The sequence below is a fragment of the Hakea prostrata genome, chromosome 6 (genome assembly GCF_041222555.1).
Source record: "Hakea prostrata isolate BN-2017 chromosome 6, UWA_Hpros_2, whole genome shotgun sequence".
Classification (NCBI taxonomy): Eukaryota; Viridiplantae; Streptophyta; class Magnoliopsida; order Proteales; family Proteaceae; genus Hakea; species Hakea prostrata.
In genome coordinates, this window is record NC_142605.1 from 31,144,254 (window position 1) to 31,154,119 (window position 9,866).

Consider the following 9,866-nt stretch of genomic DNA (forward strand, 5'->3'; position numbering starts at 1 on the left):
CAATACATATATATATACATACAGATCTGAAACCAGGTAAAGTGTTAAAGAGGTTTTGATGAAACCACAGTGGTTTTGCAGAGTTCGTTGTCTAGTTCTTATTGGCTGATGGATTTCGCAATCGTCGCTGTCTCAGTTTGGGCCACAATGTGTGGACAGGTAATTGTACGGGGTAACCAGAGGCCTTGTTGTTTGTTTCCTTTTGTTCTGATGACGGCTTCGTGTGTTTACTGTTTTAAGGATCTTTTTCCTTTTTTTCTCTGGTGCGTTTGAGTGAGGGATCTCAGATGCAATTTCACCACCACCCCCTTTATTTCTTTTTCTTACCCAAAAGGATAATTTATTTTATTTATTTTTAGAAAAGGACAGTTCCATATGTGTTACTAACAACTCCTCCCTGTTTTTTCTACTTTTTGCCTCTCGAATTTGAGGAACAATTAAGTATTGTCACTTTCAATAATGCAATTTATTTTTAAAATTTTGTTGAATTAAGAGTACTTCCTTAGATGTAGCTGTTATATAAGATTCTGCCCTAAATCTCCTCGAACTTTGACCTCCTATTTGGAGGTGTTAGTTTTTTTTTTAATTTAAATTTATTTTCAGAAGTTGAATTTAATTAATTGAAAATTTATGAATTGGGGGAAAAGAAAGTGGTAAAGTAACCACACAAAAAAAATGTAGACAATATAAGCATAATTGAGTAACAAAAAATTTAATGTGTTGGAAATAAAATAAGCTATCATTACCAAAACCCTAAGAGGAAAGCAAATAATGTACTAATGAGGAGTGAGGGAGGGGGAAAGAGAGGAGAGGGTGGGGGACCAGTAGGTTGGAAAGTAGAAATTAAGCTCTAGGTAACACAAATGAGGTTGTTTTTTGGGGAGTTCGAGGTTGGGGGACGCTGGAGAAATTGAAGTTTAGAAAAGATATCAAAACAAATGGCATTCAAATAGCATCCTATGATACAGACTAGGGGGTCCATCTCTTAAGGTTTCTTTCACGCCATAAATGGTGAATAGTAGTACCAAAGACCTACTTATTAGCTATATCATAGATAAAGGACGCAGGGAAGAATTTCAGGTATACTACCAATCTCAGGCAATATCAAAATGAATAGAAGAGGGCCAAATGGCAGACACATGAAAGAAAATGTTGTCCCACGCCGAAACAACATGTTAAAATTACATGTTGAATTTGTGGGCTAAAAAAGTTAGAATCTTCTTGATGGCTTTTGTTTGCACTCTCGTGTTAGTACAAAAGTTATACGATTTGGTTTTGGTATCGTGTGATATAGTTTAACATGTGTTTGAATTTTTACGCTTAACATATCGTTCGAAATGACCACATCATCAGCCACGTAAGAAAAACACTTTTTCATAAATAAATAAATAAATAACCCTAAATATGATTAAAAAAACTTATTTTTGAAACAACTCATCAGTTACTATTCCAGGTTGGGGACTGAGGCGATTTCCACAAGCTTAAATATCTTTGATACCAAATTTGGGGTGTAAATCTTTACTAAATCTGCTGCCATGAGCTGTTCTACTTTAGATGCAACATGTGTATAATAAGTCTTAAAGATGAAAAGTGAAGCTAAAATTATATATACATAGCTATTCAGATGAACCCAACAAGCTGAAAGTGAAATCTTTGTGAATTAGCCAATGTATAGGCGAAAAATGTCTTCATCAATAGCAACGGGTCAATAAATGGAATCCCCTGGGGGAGAACAAAGACTTTAAATCTAAGTTTTGTTTAGTTTGAAGGGGTCAACAATGTTAACCCCAAAAATAAATAAAAAATAGGTCACAATTACTTTTCTTGATAAAATTGCGACCCTTATGGGCCTTTTTAAAGTTCAAATTCTAAAGCCCATTATGTTAAATCATATATAATTGCACTGATAATGGTTTCCATTTCAGATTGTATATCTGTAGTCTTTACTATTGAGTCCTTGGTCATCCAAAAGTTTTGAAGAAAAATGAAAGAGCAAATTGCACTGGCACCTCAAAGTAGAGGCCTTTAAACGCCGAGATATCACTTCATCTTTGAAAAGTATAGTGCTCCACTTTTGTTAGATTGGTTAATGATATAGTTGTGAAGATCATTGTACCCTTATGTATATAGAGTGAAAAGACATCATCTACCCCCTATCTATTAGACTACTCTTCATGATTTTCCTCTCACCCTAGCCTATTTTTTTTCCTTTATTTTTCGTATGAGTATGAAGGTAATACATATAATTTAAAGGGTAGTTTTGGAATTTTCAAAAAAGTAATGATGGTTATAACATTCAGTAAAGAATTGGACTAATGTGTCCAATGAAAGTCCAACAGAGTGTCTTTCGTTTTCCAAAGATGAAGTGGAGAGTCAATGTTTAAAGGCCTTTGTTTTGAATTGCTAGAACAATTTCCCACAAATTGAGTGGCTTTGAACAAACAAGAAGAATAAAATACTAATTCTCTAGGACACGAATGCTAACTCGACAACTCCCTCAATGTCCTTTCATTGAAATGGTCCTCTACCCTTACAAGTAAGGCTGCGTTTGTTTGTTGGAATAAAGGTGGGGTGGGAAAAAATGGGTGGAAAAATTCTTGAAAAGAGTGTAGATTTCTTACTTTTCCCTAAATCCCAAAATGGTAGATTGTTTGGTTGCTTAGGGTGGGAAAGTGAGAGACAAGTTTCTTTGATTAAAGGAAACTTGTTTGCTGATGTTGCAACCCAACTTTCCTACCCCAAGCCATTTTAAAACCCCACATATTTGGTGGGACTTTGTGGGAAAATTGGGAAAAGTAAAAAGTAGGACCCACCACTATCACTTTTCCACAAAACCCTTTCCTTTCCTTTTCTTCTCCCTCACCCCACTACACATGGGACCCACATGTTTTTTTTTCCCACCTTTGCAAACAAAGTGGACAGTAAAAAAGGACCGTGCCTCCTCCCCCTTTATTTACCTTTCACCCCCCACTGGGACCCACAGTTTAGGAGTGAACAAAAGCCATCTCTAAACACTAATAAGTGGGACTAGAGGTGGGCCATGCACCTTCTAAATATGTGGTGGAAATGTATGAGGTGAGCAGCCCTAACTCAAAATGAAAAACGTGAAAGGTCTAATTAAGTATTTCATGATATAATGCAATACTAGTTAATATGTATCCATATTGGATACAATCAATATGATACATATCCACTATTTTCTCCTTATTTTTCTTAAAAGACACATATGAACAAGGTTTAAAGTATCTCACGATACCATGCGATATTAGCCGATACATATCTATATTTAACACAACCGATACAATACATCTTGATACATTTTCCATTGAATTACGCTAAAATACATTATTCAGAACGAAACAATACTCGATATAGAACGATACGTCTCTTAAAATCACTTGACCGATACAATATTTGATATCGATACTTTAAACCTTGCATATGAGATTGCATTAAAACATTAATCAATCAATATAATATTTAATACGATATGATACATCTCTTAAAATCATCTTGCATGCATATACTTTATACCTTACACCTTACACCTTACACCTAACTACCATAGCCCTCGAGCATACACAACTCACTTTCATAAATAATCTTTCAATTATCATTAAAAGATTAATTTATTTGACAATAATCAATATTGAAAAAAATTTTAAGTTGGATTATTCCTGATGATATATGTAATATTTTCCACCTAAGAATCTCAAAAAAATAAGATTAATTGGATTTGATTGACACAACATTTGAGCGAAAACAGAAGAAGCAACCATGTTAAGAGAATGGTCGCATCCGAAGTTTCTATAATGAATGTTTCCAATTGTTGAGTGAGGTAACATTTCTTGTCTTTTAGCGACACGTTTCACTGCTTCAGTGGTTGGCCGCACCTTTAAAATTTTCTTTTAATTGGATTCTGTTCATGATGGTCCCACCTTCTATCTTTGACTTGTTGACCCCACCTTTACACTCACCAGAAAAATCAATGAAGAGTGAGATACTTCTCAAAGAGGTAATTTACCTTGTGGGGCCTCAGGAGATTAACGTGTCTAGCATTGGACGGCATCGATTACACGACACATATTCTTAGCCGTTGAAAATTAAAATATTAAAATAACATGTAAGCTGACTCTTTTGACTTACAAATCACGAGAGGAAAGCAACGACGAAAGAGATTATTTTTTTTCTACCACAAATTATTATTTTTTCTCCCCTAAATTCCTTTTTATTACAAAGACGTCCATTCTCCACTATTGTTATTGGTCTGTCCTTGATGATTAAATGGACCCTACAAGTAATATGACTTGTTTGGCCAATTTTGCTAATTCACAAGACTCACAACAAACCATATAATTCTAGTAGTTCCAAGTTCACTCCCAAGTGGTTTGGAAAACCACATGTCCTAGGTTCGAATCCCTTTTGCTCTTTTGTTTTTTGCATTGGACAATTGTGTGTTCTTTGGCTTGGGTATGAGTGCTACCTGGCTTTGTAAACTATACTAAGCCTTCGGTGGGGCTTCGCTGACAGGACAGTGCTTGCGCTGGTAGTGCACGGGACTAATGCTTGCATAGGTTGCACTTGATAAAAAGTCTGAACATTACGTAGCGGGGGGCACTAGGTCGCTGCTATTGCATCCCCTTTTTTTTTTTTTACAAAAAAAAAACAACAAAAAAAATTACCTCAAAAAAATTAAAAAAAAAAAAAACCCAATCAAGAACATTTTACATAATATAAAAATAAATTATATCCTCTATAGCACGGAAGCCTGTGAAATAGGATTGCAGATCAGAGCATTTAGAATCGAATACTTTTAGCCAGATATTTTTTTCTAAAGTCTGAACAAATCGTACACTTAGCAAGATATTTTTTTTGATAAAGATTGAACAATTTGATGGGGTGCCACATTTGAACACAAATGATGTTAAGGGATAAGGTCAAAATTCAACATAGAGTCCGTAGAAACTTTTCAATTCATTATCTTCATTAAAATTTCTGTTTTCCAATTAAGGAGAATAAAATAATGATATTTTATACAGAGAAGAAAATGAGATGATCAAAAAATATATAAAAAAAGTAAAAAGAGTTTTTATTAAAAAAATTAAGGGGGGTTGGCACGACCCCAGCCCATTGGGGGTGTCTAACATGCTATATGGGATAATCATATGCATGGAAAAACATTTAGACGAATTTCATCCAAAATAAGATAAATTTCGCTTGATTCAATACTCAACAAAATAAAAATGGGTATGGAAATGAAATTTGCAAAAAGAAGCTAGAAAATGGCGAGTTAGTGAAATATTGGCAAAAAATGCCGAAATTTTGTCGGGTTTCTTTTTCTTTTGGTCAAACCTTCGTCAACTTCTTTGACTTTTATTCTTGAGAAGGAGTTATAAACTTTTAGAGAAGGAGTTGCAGACTGGCAAAGAAGAAGCTTTTAATCTTTGTTGGAATCACTTCGGTAGGGTTCTAGGAAAGACTCTTCAATTGTATTTCAAAATGGGCACTGAAAACTTTGAATACCTCCCTAAAAACACTGCAATTGTACTACAATCTGCAAATAGTTCATGCACCATACAACAACACATGGCCAATGGCTTTTTGGATAGCCTATTGCCAACCGACAGAGACTTCCACAGTTCCACAAGGTAAAGTCTTGCAATTGTACGAGTGCAGGTATGAGGAGAAGATAAGGGTTTTTAATTTAATGAGACAAGAGATGTGATGGGGTGAGGTAGTTTCACACTTCCTGATGGCTTCAAAAGTCAAGCTTGGCTACGTATCATACCTGGACACCACACTCTGCCCTTGCAAACCTTCACACGCTAACTGCCACTCAGCTTCCTTATTAGAGAAGAAAAGTTATGAGATACGCCAGATTTCGAAAATAAATCGAAATATTAGGGATATTTTGCACCTTGGATACAATAAGAGTCAAGGAAGAGCAGGTCGGATTTAGATTAGTTTCCCCTGAGGAACACCCCCTCCACCTCCCTCTCTAGTCTCCATAGATCTAAAGGCGAGGATCCCACCTTTGAAATATAAAATGAATCTACTATATGCTCAACTAAGGAGAAGCAGAATGAAAAAGTGTCTACTTGGAAAAAGGACAGAGACACAGAGCATATGTAAGTCTATAAGTGTGTTTTGTGTAAAAATGGAAAGAAAACTTCTACTTATACTCTAACACTTGCAAGTTTTCTTGTGTGCAAGTGAATCATAGAGCAAAAAAGAGGTTAGATGCCCAAATTCCTTAATTTTTTTTTTTGTAAAGTCTCTATAGCTTAATTTGGGTTCCAAGTATAAGTTTCACTGGTATTCCACCAATGTGAAGATAGTGATGATCTCTTGTTTTCCTTTCTTCTCTCTCTTCATTTACCAACATTCACTTCTTTTTTTATGATTCCTGACAAACAAACTCAGAGTTATCTTCTCAATTACTGATAGATTTAGCTTTTTATGAAATTATTGCACTACCTCTCATTGGTACATCCCATTTGCAGTTCAATCGAAAAAGAAATGAAAAGCATCTTATTGTTGCATATAAAAGTAGAAGAAGGAATCAAAATATAATAGTAGTAACATATACAAAGGATGGATAAGTGGGAGCAAAAAGTACAGAATGAACCCCACTTTTAAGCATGTTTATTTTTCTTATGTAAAAGATTACATTATTCTCTCATTGATGATTAATTTATTCATCTAGTGATAATTTAATTTAAATATTATCCGCAGGGTGAGGTCCACGAGTTTTCAACACATTGCTTTTTAATGACTGGTGGACGTACACTAACATTTGTGATTATTTATACAAATAATTTATTAGGAAAGAGAATGATGTCTGATTGTGTGGCATGTATATCAATACACGAATGAATAAAAAGACACGTTCAAACATATAATATTACGGTAAAATGATAAATCCACAACCATGTGTGAGGTGTAGAAGATATATTCAATCCATCTTCTTTTTCATTCTTTATTGATAATTGATTTGAGTGTAGTTTTCATTATCCAATTGGTGTTATTTAACTAATATCTTTTGTTATTTGTCTAATTATATTCTTTACTTTATATTCTTTATTGATTGTTACATTTTTTTTTGGTTAAATTGACAGTTACATTATGTATATTATAATTTTGATGATAGGCTGGCTAAAACGGGCATTGAAAAGGGGAATAGAGCTTTTCTAAATTTGGCGCAGCAAGTCTCATTTGTTTTTCCTTTTACTTCTTAGGGAACCTGTGACTTGCTGAAAGAAAATAGGGAACCTGTGGGCTTGACAACTAGACTCTGGTTTTTATTGCTCCACTTTCTTGAATATAAAATACTACTGTTCATGAGCCAGGATTTGGTTTTATTTTATTAATTTGGAACTGGGTAGTGGGTGGATTTTTTTTTTCAATATTAAAAAGGGGTTACAAATTAATGTTCTTCGAGCTGAGACAGAAGATAACTGTTATGTTTTGACTCAAATTATTGTATTCGATTTGAAAGAGGGACTCACATTGACATAATTTGGTAGTTCACTACTGATCTTAGTTTGGGTGCAGGGTGGAGTCTTTGCGGTATAGTACGACCCGTTTACCCGATTGGAGTTTATATAAATGTACCTTACGTTCGCCTGCTACATTATTGAGAGTTTTGGAATTTTCTATTAGGGTGTTGGGTGAGAGTTCTTGTAACGCCGTTATTGGCGATTGGCTGTGAGATCTCCTCATGTTCGTCTTTTACATAGTGAAAAACTCTTCTTCTTCGCCCGTGGACGTAATATACCAACATCGGTGTGTGAACCACGTTAAATCTCCGTGTGTTTTCGTTTTGTTTCCTTTTTGATTCGCTATTTCGTGATGTTTGTTCTAATAATAACCCGTGTAGTCTGGATTAGTGCAAAAAACTACATTAGTTTCTATCTCTAGACTATCAAATATCGAAATAAAAAGATGAACCAAATGCAAAGGCCAACGTCCTTTATCCAAATGTTCCAAAAAAGGAGTTTCTCCTTCCTTTGATAGTGAGCCATTCTCCTTGGAAGGTGTTTCCAAAAATCCATCTGCTCGCCAGTGTTCCTACTGCTCTTATTCTTGCAAACTAGAACTAGATATACCGTGGGCTAAAGATGTGGTCCCAGAACTGGTTCTTCAAAGGCAGGACATAATACATGAATTATGAAGGAGGACCAATAGATTATCTTGTGGATTAAAGATGTCGAGTTCAGAACCAGACAAAGTTCCTTTCTTGTCAAATAACATAAAAGTGATGAAGATCATATTGAAGATCTCATGGAACTGAGATAACTTCCAATGGTGTGCTCAACAAAGCCTAATACACAAATCTGGGTTGATGGAGTCAATATGAATACCCAATGGACTCCAGCTTGGCCCAAATTCTTCGAGCCTAGTCATAAGTTAAAAAATATGGGAGCAAGATTCTTCATGTTGCTTACAAAAGCAATAGACATAGGACCATCTAGTACTTTTCATAATAACAATCACCTTCTCTTTCCATAAGTAAATTTTAAGAAAAGAAAGAAAAGAATCTCTTCTTTTTTATAGGTAATCATATTAAGAGAGTAGAATCTCAATGGGTTCGATCAGTTGATAGAGACCGATGTCTCATATATGAGGTTAAGAGTTCAAATTTTCTTAGGACTGCATGCAAAGTCTCGCTGTATTTTTAGATAGATATAAAGCTATCCCCTAAAAATAAAGTTGAAGTGCGATTAAACTAGCCAAGAATCTCAGTTAAAAAAAAAAGAAGGTAAATATCATTTACTTCTCTTCTTACACGGCAAATGTATTAAATACTTCATTTTGTTAGCTTTTTTTTTGCGGTTTATGAAAAAAAAACGAATATTATAAAATCTTAGATAGTATTATTACATCTTGAAAGAATACTTGTTTCGATCACAAGGAAGAAGTGGGATTTCCTCTGACTGCAATACCAAAATAAAAAATGCAAACACAACAGACAGAAATAAGAAGAAAAAGAGAAGTTTTTCGTTTTTCTTAATTAGTCAACACGTACGCTTCACACTCTGCACTTTTCAATATGACAACTTCGAGAGTCCCAGATTTGATTGTGAAACTTTTGTTTGAGCAAAAGTTCCTGATTTCTTCCCTTGATAAGTCTCTCTTTCTCATTGATTTTCGCTCATAAATTCGATCAATTAGTTCTAGATTCATTGATCCGTACTAGACCTCAAGAGGAACGAATGACTAGTCAAAAGAAGCATTTGAGGCACGTTAGCTTTGTTGCTGATATAACTTCAGTGCAACAAAGATGAAGAATTCGTGTTATACTTGCAACAAATTTGCTTACTTTAGCATACATATTTTTTTGTTTCTAATTACATATCATGCTAGGCCCATTTTTCTCAAAAATTTTCTGTGGGTATTGTTGTGTCAAGGGTGGGCCAAGCCCCTGGTTGTTCCAAGCTATTAGTTTGAAATTACCATGTTATCAGTTTGACTGTTTGAGTTAAGGATTTCACTATTCCTTGGTTAGGCAAAGGGCAAATGTAGAAATCAAGAGTGGAGAGTGATTCTGCTGCTGTGGTGATGACGTGGTGGCAACTCAAACAAAGCAATTTCCATGATTTGGAGTGCAAAGATGGAATTCATGATTGTAACTTTTCTATTCTTTTTTTTTTGCCAAACACTGACAAATTTCATTCAAATAAATAAATGTGGGGAGATTCTCCCAGCAGAAATACTGTACAAATTATCAAGCCCAAGTGGTGGTTGCATCCATTAAGCTTTAGACATGCCCAAACAATGGGCCCCTCTAGCTAACAAATCAGCATAAACATTTGATGCTCGAGAAATATGTAATACGATACAATTGTCAAACCCCATCAAAAGAT